The sequence below is a fragment of the Lathyrus oleraceus genome, chromosome 6, assembly GCF_024323335.1.
Source record: "Lathyrus oleraceus cultivar Zhongwan6 chromosome 6, CAAS_Psat_ZW6_1.0, whole genome shotgun sequence".
In the NCBI taxonomy this organism is placed as follows: domain Eukaryota; kingdom Viridiplantae; phylum Streptophyta; class Magnoliopsida; order Fabales; family Fabaceae; genus Lathyrus; species Lathyrus oleraceus.
Genome location: NC_066584.1, coordinates 251584403 through 251593662, shown reverse-complemented (window position 1 = coordinate 251593662; position 9260 = coordinate 251584403). Strand labels below are relative to the sequence as shown.

At 38.9% G+C, this 9260-nt stretch overlaps 1 non-coding gene across 1 annotated transcript; it reads right to left on the bottom strand.

The window, feature by feature from the left end:
• Positions 1–7534: 7534 nt before the first annotated feature.
• On the bottom strand, positions 7535–7639 carry LOC127099394 (small nucleolar RNA R71). The gene has a single exon (XR_007793900.1). It is a non-coding gene; the product is annotated as a small nucleolar RNA R71 (small nucleolar RNA).
• Positions 7640–9260: the final 1621 nt, after the last annotated feature.

Sequence of the window (9260 nt, the reverse complement as noted above, 5' to 3'; positions counted from 1 at the left end):
TTTTTCTAACGAAGAGATTTTATACTTGAAGATGATAGATTGTGATAAACCATTGCTTGAAGAAGGGCCAAAACCTGGTTTTCGTTGGGGCATGATATTTGATGGAGTTGTTAATTTGTATGATAATGGCATTGGAGCAATGGTTTTTACTCCTCAAGGCACTCATTTTCCATATACAACTAGATTGACCTTCAAATGTACAAATAATATGGCTGAGTATGAAGCTTGCATTATGGGGCTTGAAGAGGCCATTGATCTCATAATAAAATATCTTTACGTCAATGGAGATGCAACTCTTGTTATGAAGGCTAACAATGACGATGAGGTGTTAAAATTGATTGAAAGAAGTGAATTCAATGTTGTGGAGCAGCTGCTCCAGACTCCGTTAAATTTTTTTGTGATATCACTACTGATGAATTCTGAGGCACACATAGAGGCATTGTAAAAAGTGCTAGAGCAGGCTTATGTTGAGCATGATGTGACCATGGATCAGTTTGACCACATAGTTGGCAACATCACTTCTTGTAATAATCTACGCTTTTGTGATGAAGAGCTTCTAAAGGAAGGTAGAAATCACAATTTGGCATTGCATATTTCAATGAACTGTTAGGAGGACACTTTGTCCAATGTGTTGGTTGACCCTAAGTCATCTTTGAATGTGCTGCCAAAATCAACTTTATCAAGACTCTCCTATCAAGGCACGCCAATGAGGTATAGCAGCATGGTTGTTAAAGCGTTCGACGGTTCTCGAAAACCTATCATTGGAGAAGTGGACCTTCCAGTTAAGATAGGTCTGAGTGATTTCCAAATTACTTTCCAAGTGATGGATATCCACCCGTCCTATAGTTTCTTGTTAGGAAGGCCATGGATTCATGAAGCAGTAGCTGTGACGTCTACTCTACATCAAAAGCCGAAACTTGTAAAGAACGACAAGCTTGTCGTTGTTGGTGGAGAGAAGGCATTGTTGGTGAGCCATTTTTCATCTTTTACCTACGTTGATGCTGAGGAAGAGGTTGGAACACCGTTCCAAGCCTTGTCCATTACTGATGAAATGAAGAAAACTGGGGCACCAATGCTTCTTTGAAAGATGCACAAGAAGCCACTATGACTGGCAACATTGACAAATGGGATCGTATGGTAGAGATTGTCGAGAACAAGAATAGGGCCGGATTGGGATTTCAACCAAGGTTGTTCAACATAGGAACTGAAGTTGTGCAACCAAGTTTCTGCAGTGGAGGGTTCATTCATGGGATTGATCAACACTCAGGTGCTGTGATTGAAAACAGTGGTGATGAAGATGAAGCTTGCGCCAACTTTTGACGCGTGGCCAGACTTGCAACAATTGGGTTGCTGTTGATGTTCCTATTATTATTCATCGCTCTAAGTAATTTGTTTTCATTTATTTTATAAGAAAAATCCTTCTTCTATGCCTAAGGGAGAAGTGAACATTGTTGGGCATTTTTCTTATTATCATCAATAAAAGACAATTTTATTCATCTACATCTATGTTGTTTTATTTTTACCTTTTGCTTTTCTGAAAATGGTAATCACAAAATAAATAAATAAATAATAATATTCCATCTGCATGATATTTGGTCACAATTCACTTCTCTAAAATCAAAATATCAAATCATTATGGAGGTTGGTTCTCAAACCCATTGAATACAATGATCCTACTCCCTATTCAAACTTTGATTTCCTGTGTTTGAAGCTGAGGAAAAGAATGAGGATGAAGAAGTATCTGATGAATTATCTCGTTTACTTGAGCACGAGGAAAAATCCATTCAGTCGTTCGAATAGTAGATTGAATTAGTCATCTTGGGTTCCGAGGATGATGTGAAGGAAGTCAAGATTGGGTCTCAATTGTGTCCAAAAGTTAAGAAGGGGTTGATTGATCTTCTTAGAGAGTATTTTGATGTGCTTGCTTGGTCCTATCAAGACATGTCTGGGTTAGATTCCGAGATTGTGGAGTATAGATTGTCGTTAAAGCAAGAGTGCCCGTCAGTCAAGCAGAAGTTAATGAGGACTCGTCCTGATATGGCAGTAAAAATCAAAAAGGAAGTAGATAAGCAGATTGATGTTGGTTTTCTTGTAACCTCTGAGTATCCGCAGTGGGTGGCCAATATTGTGCATGTTCCTAAGAAAGATGGAAAAGTTTGCATATGTGTTGATTATAGAGATTTGAACAAAGCTAGTACGAAAGATGATTTTCCTATGCCACACATTAATATGTTGGTAGACAATACAGCTAAATTCAAAGTCTTTTCGTTTCTGGACGGATTTTCCGGTTACAATCAAATAAAGATGGCACCTGAAGATATACAGAAGACCACATTCATTACACCATAGGAAACATTCAGTTAGAGAGTGATGCCTTTCGGTTTAAAGAATGTTGGTACAACATACTAGAGAGATATGACCACTATTTTTCATGATATGATGCATAAAGAGATTGAAGTTTATGTTGATGATATGATTGCCAAGTCATGTGATGAAGAAGAACATGTTTAGCATTTTTAGAAGTAATTCCATCGTTTGAGGTAGTACAAATTCCTCTTGAATCCCAATAAGTGTACTTTTGGTGTTCATTCTAGTAAGTTGTTAGGCTTTATTGTCAACGATAAGGGTATTGAGGTTGATCCTGCCAAGGTCAAAGCAATACAAAAGATGCATGCGCCCAAAACTGAGAAGCAAGTTAGAGGATTTCTCGGCCGCTTGAATTATATCTCAAGATTTATATCACATATGACTACCACATGTGTGCCTATATTCAAGTTACTTCGGAAAGACCGGTCTTTGTGATTGGACCAAAGATTGCAAGAAAGCCTTTGATAGTATCAAAGAGTATCTGCTTGAGCCTCCGTTTCTGTCTCTGCCTATTGAAGGGAGACCCTTGATCATGTATTTGAGTGTGCTTGATGAGAGTATGGGTTTTGTCCTTGGTCAGCAAGATGAATCTAGAAAGAAAGAATATGCAATTTACTACCTCAGTAAAAAGTTCACCTACTATGAGACATGGTATTATATGCTTGAAAAGACATATTGCGCATTGGCTTGGGCTACTAAGCGTTTGTGCCAGTATATGTTGAATCATACTACTTGGTTGATATCCAAAATGGATCCAATCAAGTACATTTTTGAGAAGCCTGCTTTAACTAGGAGGATTGCCCGTTGGCAGATGTTGTTATTTGATTATGATATTGCATATCAATCTCAGAAAGCAATCAAAGGTAGTATCTTAGCTAACCATTTGGCTCACCAACCTAATGAAGATTATCAGCTAGTACAATATGATTTTCCCGACGAAGAGATTTTGTACTTAAAGATGAAAGATTATGATGAACCATTGCTTAAAGAAGGGCTAGAACCTGGTTCCCGTCGGGTCATGGGATTTAATGGAGTTGTTAAATCATATGGTAATGGCATTGGGGCAGTGATTATTACTCCTCAAGGAACTCATTTTCCGTTTACAGCTAGATTAACTTTCATGTGTACAAAAAATATGGTTGAGTATGAAGCTTGCATAATGGGGCTTGAATAGGCCATTGATCTCAGAATAAAATATCTTAACGTCTATGGAGATTCAGCTTTGGTTGTAAATCAGATCAAAGGTGAATGGGAAACCAATCAACCCATTTAATACCATATAGAGACTATGCGAAGAGGATTTCAACTATCTTTACAAAGGTTGAGTTTCATCATATCCCTCGACATGAAAACCGGATGGAAGATGCTCTTGCAACGTTGCCTTCAATGATTATGGTGAAATTTTGGAATGAAGTTCCCAATTTGATTGTGATGCATCTTGATAGGCCAACTCATGTGTTTGTTGTTGAAGAAGTCGAAGATGAAAAGTCGTGGTATTTTGATATCAAATGTTTCCTCGAAAGTCATATTTACCCGCTTGGGGCATCTTTGAAAAGAAGAAGACTTTGAGAAGATTAGCTAGCAACTTTTACCTGAATGGTGATATGCTTTAGAAGAGAAACTTCGATATGGTTCTGCTCAGATGCATGGATAGACACGAAGCAGACATGTTGATGATTGAAGTACATAAAGGTTCCTTTTGTACTCATTCCAATGGACATGTTATGGCAAAGAAAATGTTGAGAGCAGGTTACTATTGGCTGACAATGGAATCTGACTGTTGCAAGTTTGTGAAGAAATTCCATAAGTTTAAAATGTATGCAAATAAGATTCATGTTCCTCCTACACTGTTGAATGTCATCTCCTCTCCATGGCCCTTCTCCATGTGGGAATTTGATATGATTGGCATGATTGAGCCCAGAGCTTCAAATGGACATCGTTTTATTCTGGTGGCTATTGATTACTTCACAAAATGGGCTGATGCGGTATCGTATGCAAATGTAACAAATCAACTTGTGGTGAGGTTTATCAAGAATCAGATTATATGTCGGTATGGTGTGCAAAGTAAGATCATTACTGATAATGGATCGAACTTGAACAATAATATGGTGGAAGCTCTTTGAAAAAGACTTCAAGATTGTACATCATAATTCTTCTCCCTACAGACCCAAGATGAATGGGGCTATTGAAGCTGCAAATAAGAACATCAAGAAGATCATTAAGAAGATGGTTCTGACATATAAAGATTGGCATGAGATGCTCCCATTTGCTTTGCATGGGTATCGTACATCCATCCGCACTTTAACAGGGGCAACCCTTTTCTCTCTTGTTTATGGCATGAAAGTTGTGCTCCCCGTGGAGGTTGAGATCTCGTCACTTCGTGCGCTAATGGAAGCCAAGTTGACAAAAGTCGAATGAGACCAGACTAGATATGATCAGTTGAATTTGATTGAAGAGGAGAGATTAACTGCCATGTGTCATGGTCAGTCGTATTAGCAGAGAATGAAGAAAGCATTTGATAAGAAGGTCAGGCCTCATGTGTTTAGAGAAGGTGACCTCGTGCTCAAGAAGATTTTATCTTTCAAACCTGATGCTAGGGGCAAATAAACTCCTAGTTATGAAGGCCGATATGTTGTTTAGGGAGCCTTTTAAGGAGGTGCTTTGATTCTTACAACTATGGATGCTGAATACTTCACGCGTCCTGTGAATGCCGATGCAGTCAAGAAATACTTCGCCTATAAACAAAAACAACTCACTAAGTTGAAAACCTGAAAGGGCGGCTTATGCAAAAATGAGCGTCTTGGTGGATTGAAAACTCGAAAGGGCGATCAAGGCAAAAGTTAGAGACATAAAACAGAAATTTATTCCAGTAGGTTGAGTACCCCACCTTGGGGAAATCTAGGAAAAAATTAGGGATTATGGCAAGTAACTGCATTCGGTTGATCCTAGTCATTGAGACAGTTTAGAGCAGGTCATTTGGTTCTGATTCCTTATTCTCAACCAAAACCAAGAGCACAATGAATATTGAAGTTGGTAGGGAGAGTGATAACGCGAAAACGTATTGTATATTTAGCTTCATATGCATTACTTTTTACTTGACTAACGCTTATTATTATGCAGTATTTTATGTTTATTGCAGGTATTTATCGAATTAAAGGTGTAAAAGCAAGAAAAGTGGAAAATAGAAAAAGGAAAGAAAAAGAGAAGAAAATGGAGAAAAATAGAGAATATGGGGCCCACCCCACCAAATGGGCATGTGGCGCCCATCACTTGGATGTATGGCTCCCGTCACATGACCTAAAGGGAGTGGTGGCGCCCGCCACAAACCAAGGAATTGGTGGCACCCATCCCTTAAAAGGTGGCGCTCGCCACAAAGATCAAACTAGAGTTGTGGCAACCGCCACAACCCGGTCTTCCCTACTTTCTCTCCACGATTTTAGCCACGATTCCACTCACCTTTTCGCTACAATCTAGGGAAGTGGAAAATATATAAAGGAGGGTCGTTTCTCCTTTGAGGACACGCTTTTTTTTAGTTAGATTCTTTTTGGTTAGTTTTCTTAGGCAGTTTTCTTACTTTCTAAAAGCAATAGATTCTCCACATTGGGGATTATTGCAACTTATTGTTTATGTATTTGAATTTGATTGTAACGTTTTACGCGATTGCCAAAGCTTGATGGTATTATTTAATTTGAAGAGTCAGGATTCCGTTCAAGTTCTCAATTTATATTCCAGATTTTGTTTTAATTTCCATTTTATTTATTTATGCCTTATTGTATGTTTCACTTCCTAAATACCATGTCTGTTATCGGATCCATGTCCGGCTAAACCCCTAGGTATTGGTACGTAAAGATTGTCAAAACGACGGGATTCACAAATAATTGGTGTTGGCTTTTATAAAATTTACTTTTCCAGTTTTAGTTTCTTGTTTTATTCAAAATTGTTTTTCGTACGAGAGTAAAAAACAAACAAAGGTTACGGTCAACAAGAACGAGAGTTTGAGATTTTAACCAGATAGCTGAAACTAGGAATTAATCCTAAACACAGCGAGAGCGCTTTAGGATTAATTAGACTTTATTCTTATTCAAAAATTACTTTTAAATCCAAAGTGAGACCGTGAGAGCCAAGCATTCTGGTTTAAAAGTATGGTCAGAGTCAATAAAACGAGAGTGCGAGACTAAGTCCTTTTTATCAATAATTTCTACTGAAGAATATTTTGACCAATAAGATTACATCAACTATCTATCGAATCCCCAGAGTTTGATGCGTTACATACCGATATCCCCCTTTATCAAATATCTTGATTCATCTTCTATTTACGTTATAGTTATTTCTCTTCATCCCTCCAACCTTAGAACGGTCATCAGCCTTAGATTACATAGTAACATTAGATAACGATATGTTCGATTATTAGTCCTTGTGGGTTCGATACGTTCGATTATTAGTCCTTGTGGGTTCGACTGTGCATATGTAGCCACGATTCCCATAGACATACTAAGTCGCGTTCAAGTTTTAGGTGTCGTTGTCGGGGATTAATTTAGTCGATATCGTAACTCCAGTGTTTCCCAGTATAGACTAAGGCAAACAATTCTACTTCCCTTTCTATTTTGTCAAGTGTATGCCAAGTACTCGCTCTCAAGGCGTAAAGTTAAAGCTACCGTTCGACGAACCTGAGCGTTATCTAAGAATAGAACGCCAGATACGAGACTTGATACAAGAACATCGTATCAAGCTAAATTTTCCTGATCCAAATATCCCTATTCCTGAATCATTTATTCGACCAGAGATGGCCGAAGGACTGCAAAACCGTCCTCTTAAGTACTATGCAATCCCTTCGCTGGATGAACCACATAACAACATCGCTGCCCCTGCCATTGAGGCCAATAATTTTGAGCTAAAACCTTCGTTGTTGTCAATCGTACAGCAAAACACATTTTCAGGAAGTCCCACGGAGGACTCGAACCTACATTTGTCAGTGTTTTTGCAATACGCAGACACAGTGAAAGCAAACAGCGTCAACCCCGAAGCTATAAGACTACGTATTTTCCCATTCTCATTAAGAGATATAGCTAGAGCTTGGCTCCAGTCTCTACCATCCAACTTGGTCACTATGTGGAACGAGTTGAAGAAAGTTTTCTTAGCATGATATTTCCCACCTAGTAAGACGACTATGCTAAGAGCCCAAATAAACGGGTTTAAAAAAAGGTAATGAATCAATTTTTGAAGCTTGGGAGAGATACAAAGACATGATGAGGCTCTGTCCACATCACGGTCTAGAAGAATGGTTGATCATCCATACCTTTTACAACGGTCTCTTGTACAACACAAGATTGACAATAGACGCCGCCGCAGGTGGCGCACTGTTGGATAAACCCTACAATGAGGCCTATCAACTTATCGAAAGTATGGCCCAAAATCACTACTAGTGGGGAAGCGAAAGAATCTCCATAGAGAATCCTCCAACAAAAGGCGGTATGTACGAATTGAGTAGTCTTGACCATGTCAACGCCAAGGTAGACGCTCTTACTCAAAATATAGACAACTTGACTATAACACCCACAGTCACCGTGGCTGCCGTAGCACCAAACTGTGAGATATGCAGAGTTCTAGGGCATGCTGCCCCAAAATGTCAACTCTTCATAGGAACCTCCACTGACCAGGTGAGCTATGCTCAAGGAAACCCTTACTCAAACACCTATAACCCAAGTTGGAAGAACCATCCTAACTTTTCGTACAAAAACAATAATGCATTGTATGCACCTAACCAAGCACTTGCTCTACCACCATGATATCATAAAGCTGCCACAAATACTCAAAATGCTCCTAGGAAGTCAAACTTAGAAATAATAATGGAAAACTTCATAGCTACCCAAGCCCAAACAAATAAGGATTTGCTAAATCAAAAAATACACACTAGTGAGAAAATCAAGCAGTTATCAAACAAGGTAGACGCAATAGCCACCCCTAACAAAATGTTGGAAACACAAATCTCGCAAGTGGCTTAATAACAAGCACCTACTGCTACTCCTGCAGGCACATTTTCTGGACAGCCGCAACCAAACCCGAAAGGTCATGCGAATGCTATTATACTACGAAGTGGGACAGAACTAGACGGACGAACCGACCCTAGAACTCAAAACCCACCCATGCACCAAGACCCTGGTAAAGTAATTGAGAAGGAAGATGATCAAGAGGAAGATAAAAACGAATAGGCCGTAGAGAAAGAAGAAGCTTATGTGCCTCCACCACTGTATAAACCCCCTAACCCTTATCCTCAAAGACTTATTAAATCTAAAAGTTTAGGGCAATTTAAAAAATTCGTAGAGCTTCTAAAACAATGCCCTTATATGCTTAGTTTCTCCAAGAAATCTTATCTAACAAGAAGAAGATAGAGGATAACGAAACCGTTACACTTACTGCTGAGTGTAGTGCCATAATATAAAACAATATGTCTCCTAAGCTGAAAGACCCAGGTAGTTTCTCCATACCCTGTGTAATCGGAAAGCTTGTCATAGACAAAGCACTATGCGACTTAGGATCCAGTATTAGCTTAATGCCCTTGTCCATATGCGAAAGGCTCAAAATGGGAGAACTAATACCTTCGATGATGTTCGTATAACTTATGGATCATTCTGTTAAATTTCCCGTAGGCATGTTAGAAAACGTTCTGGTACGCATAGGACAATTCTATATTCCTACTGATTTTATAATCATGGATATAAAAGAGGATTCCAACATCCCTATCATATTAGGAAGACCATTCCTAGCTATAACCGGAGCCATTATAGATGTTAAGAAAGGCAAGCTAACCTTTGAAGTTGGTGAGGAAAAAGTCGAATTCATTTTGACGCAATTCTTAAAGGAACCATCTATAGACGATACCTGTCGTCTACTAG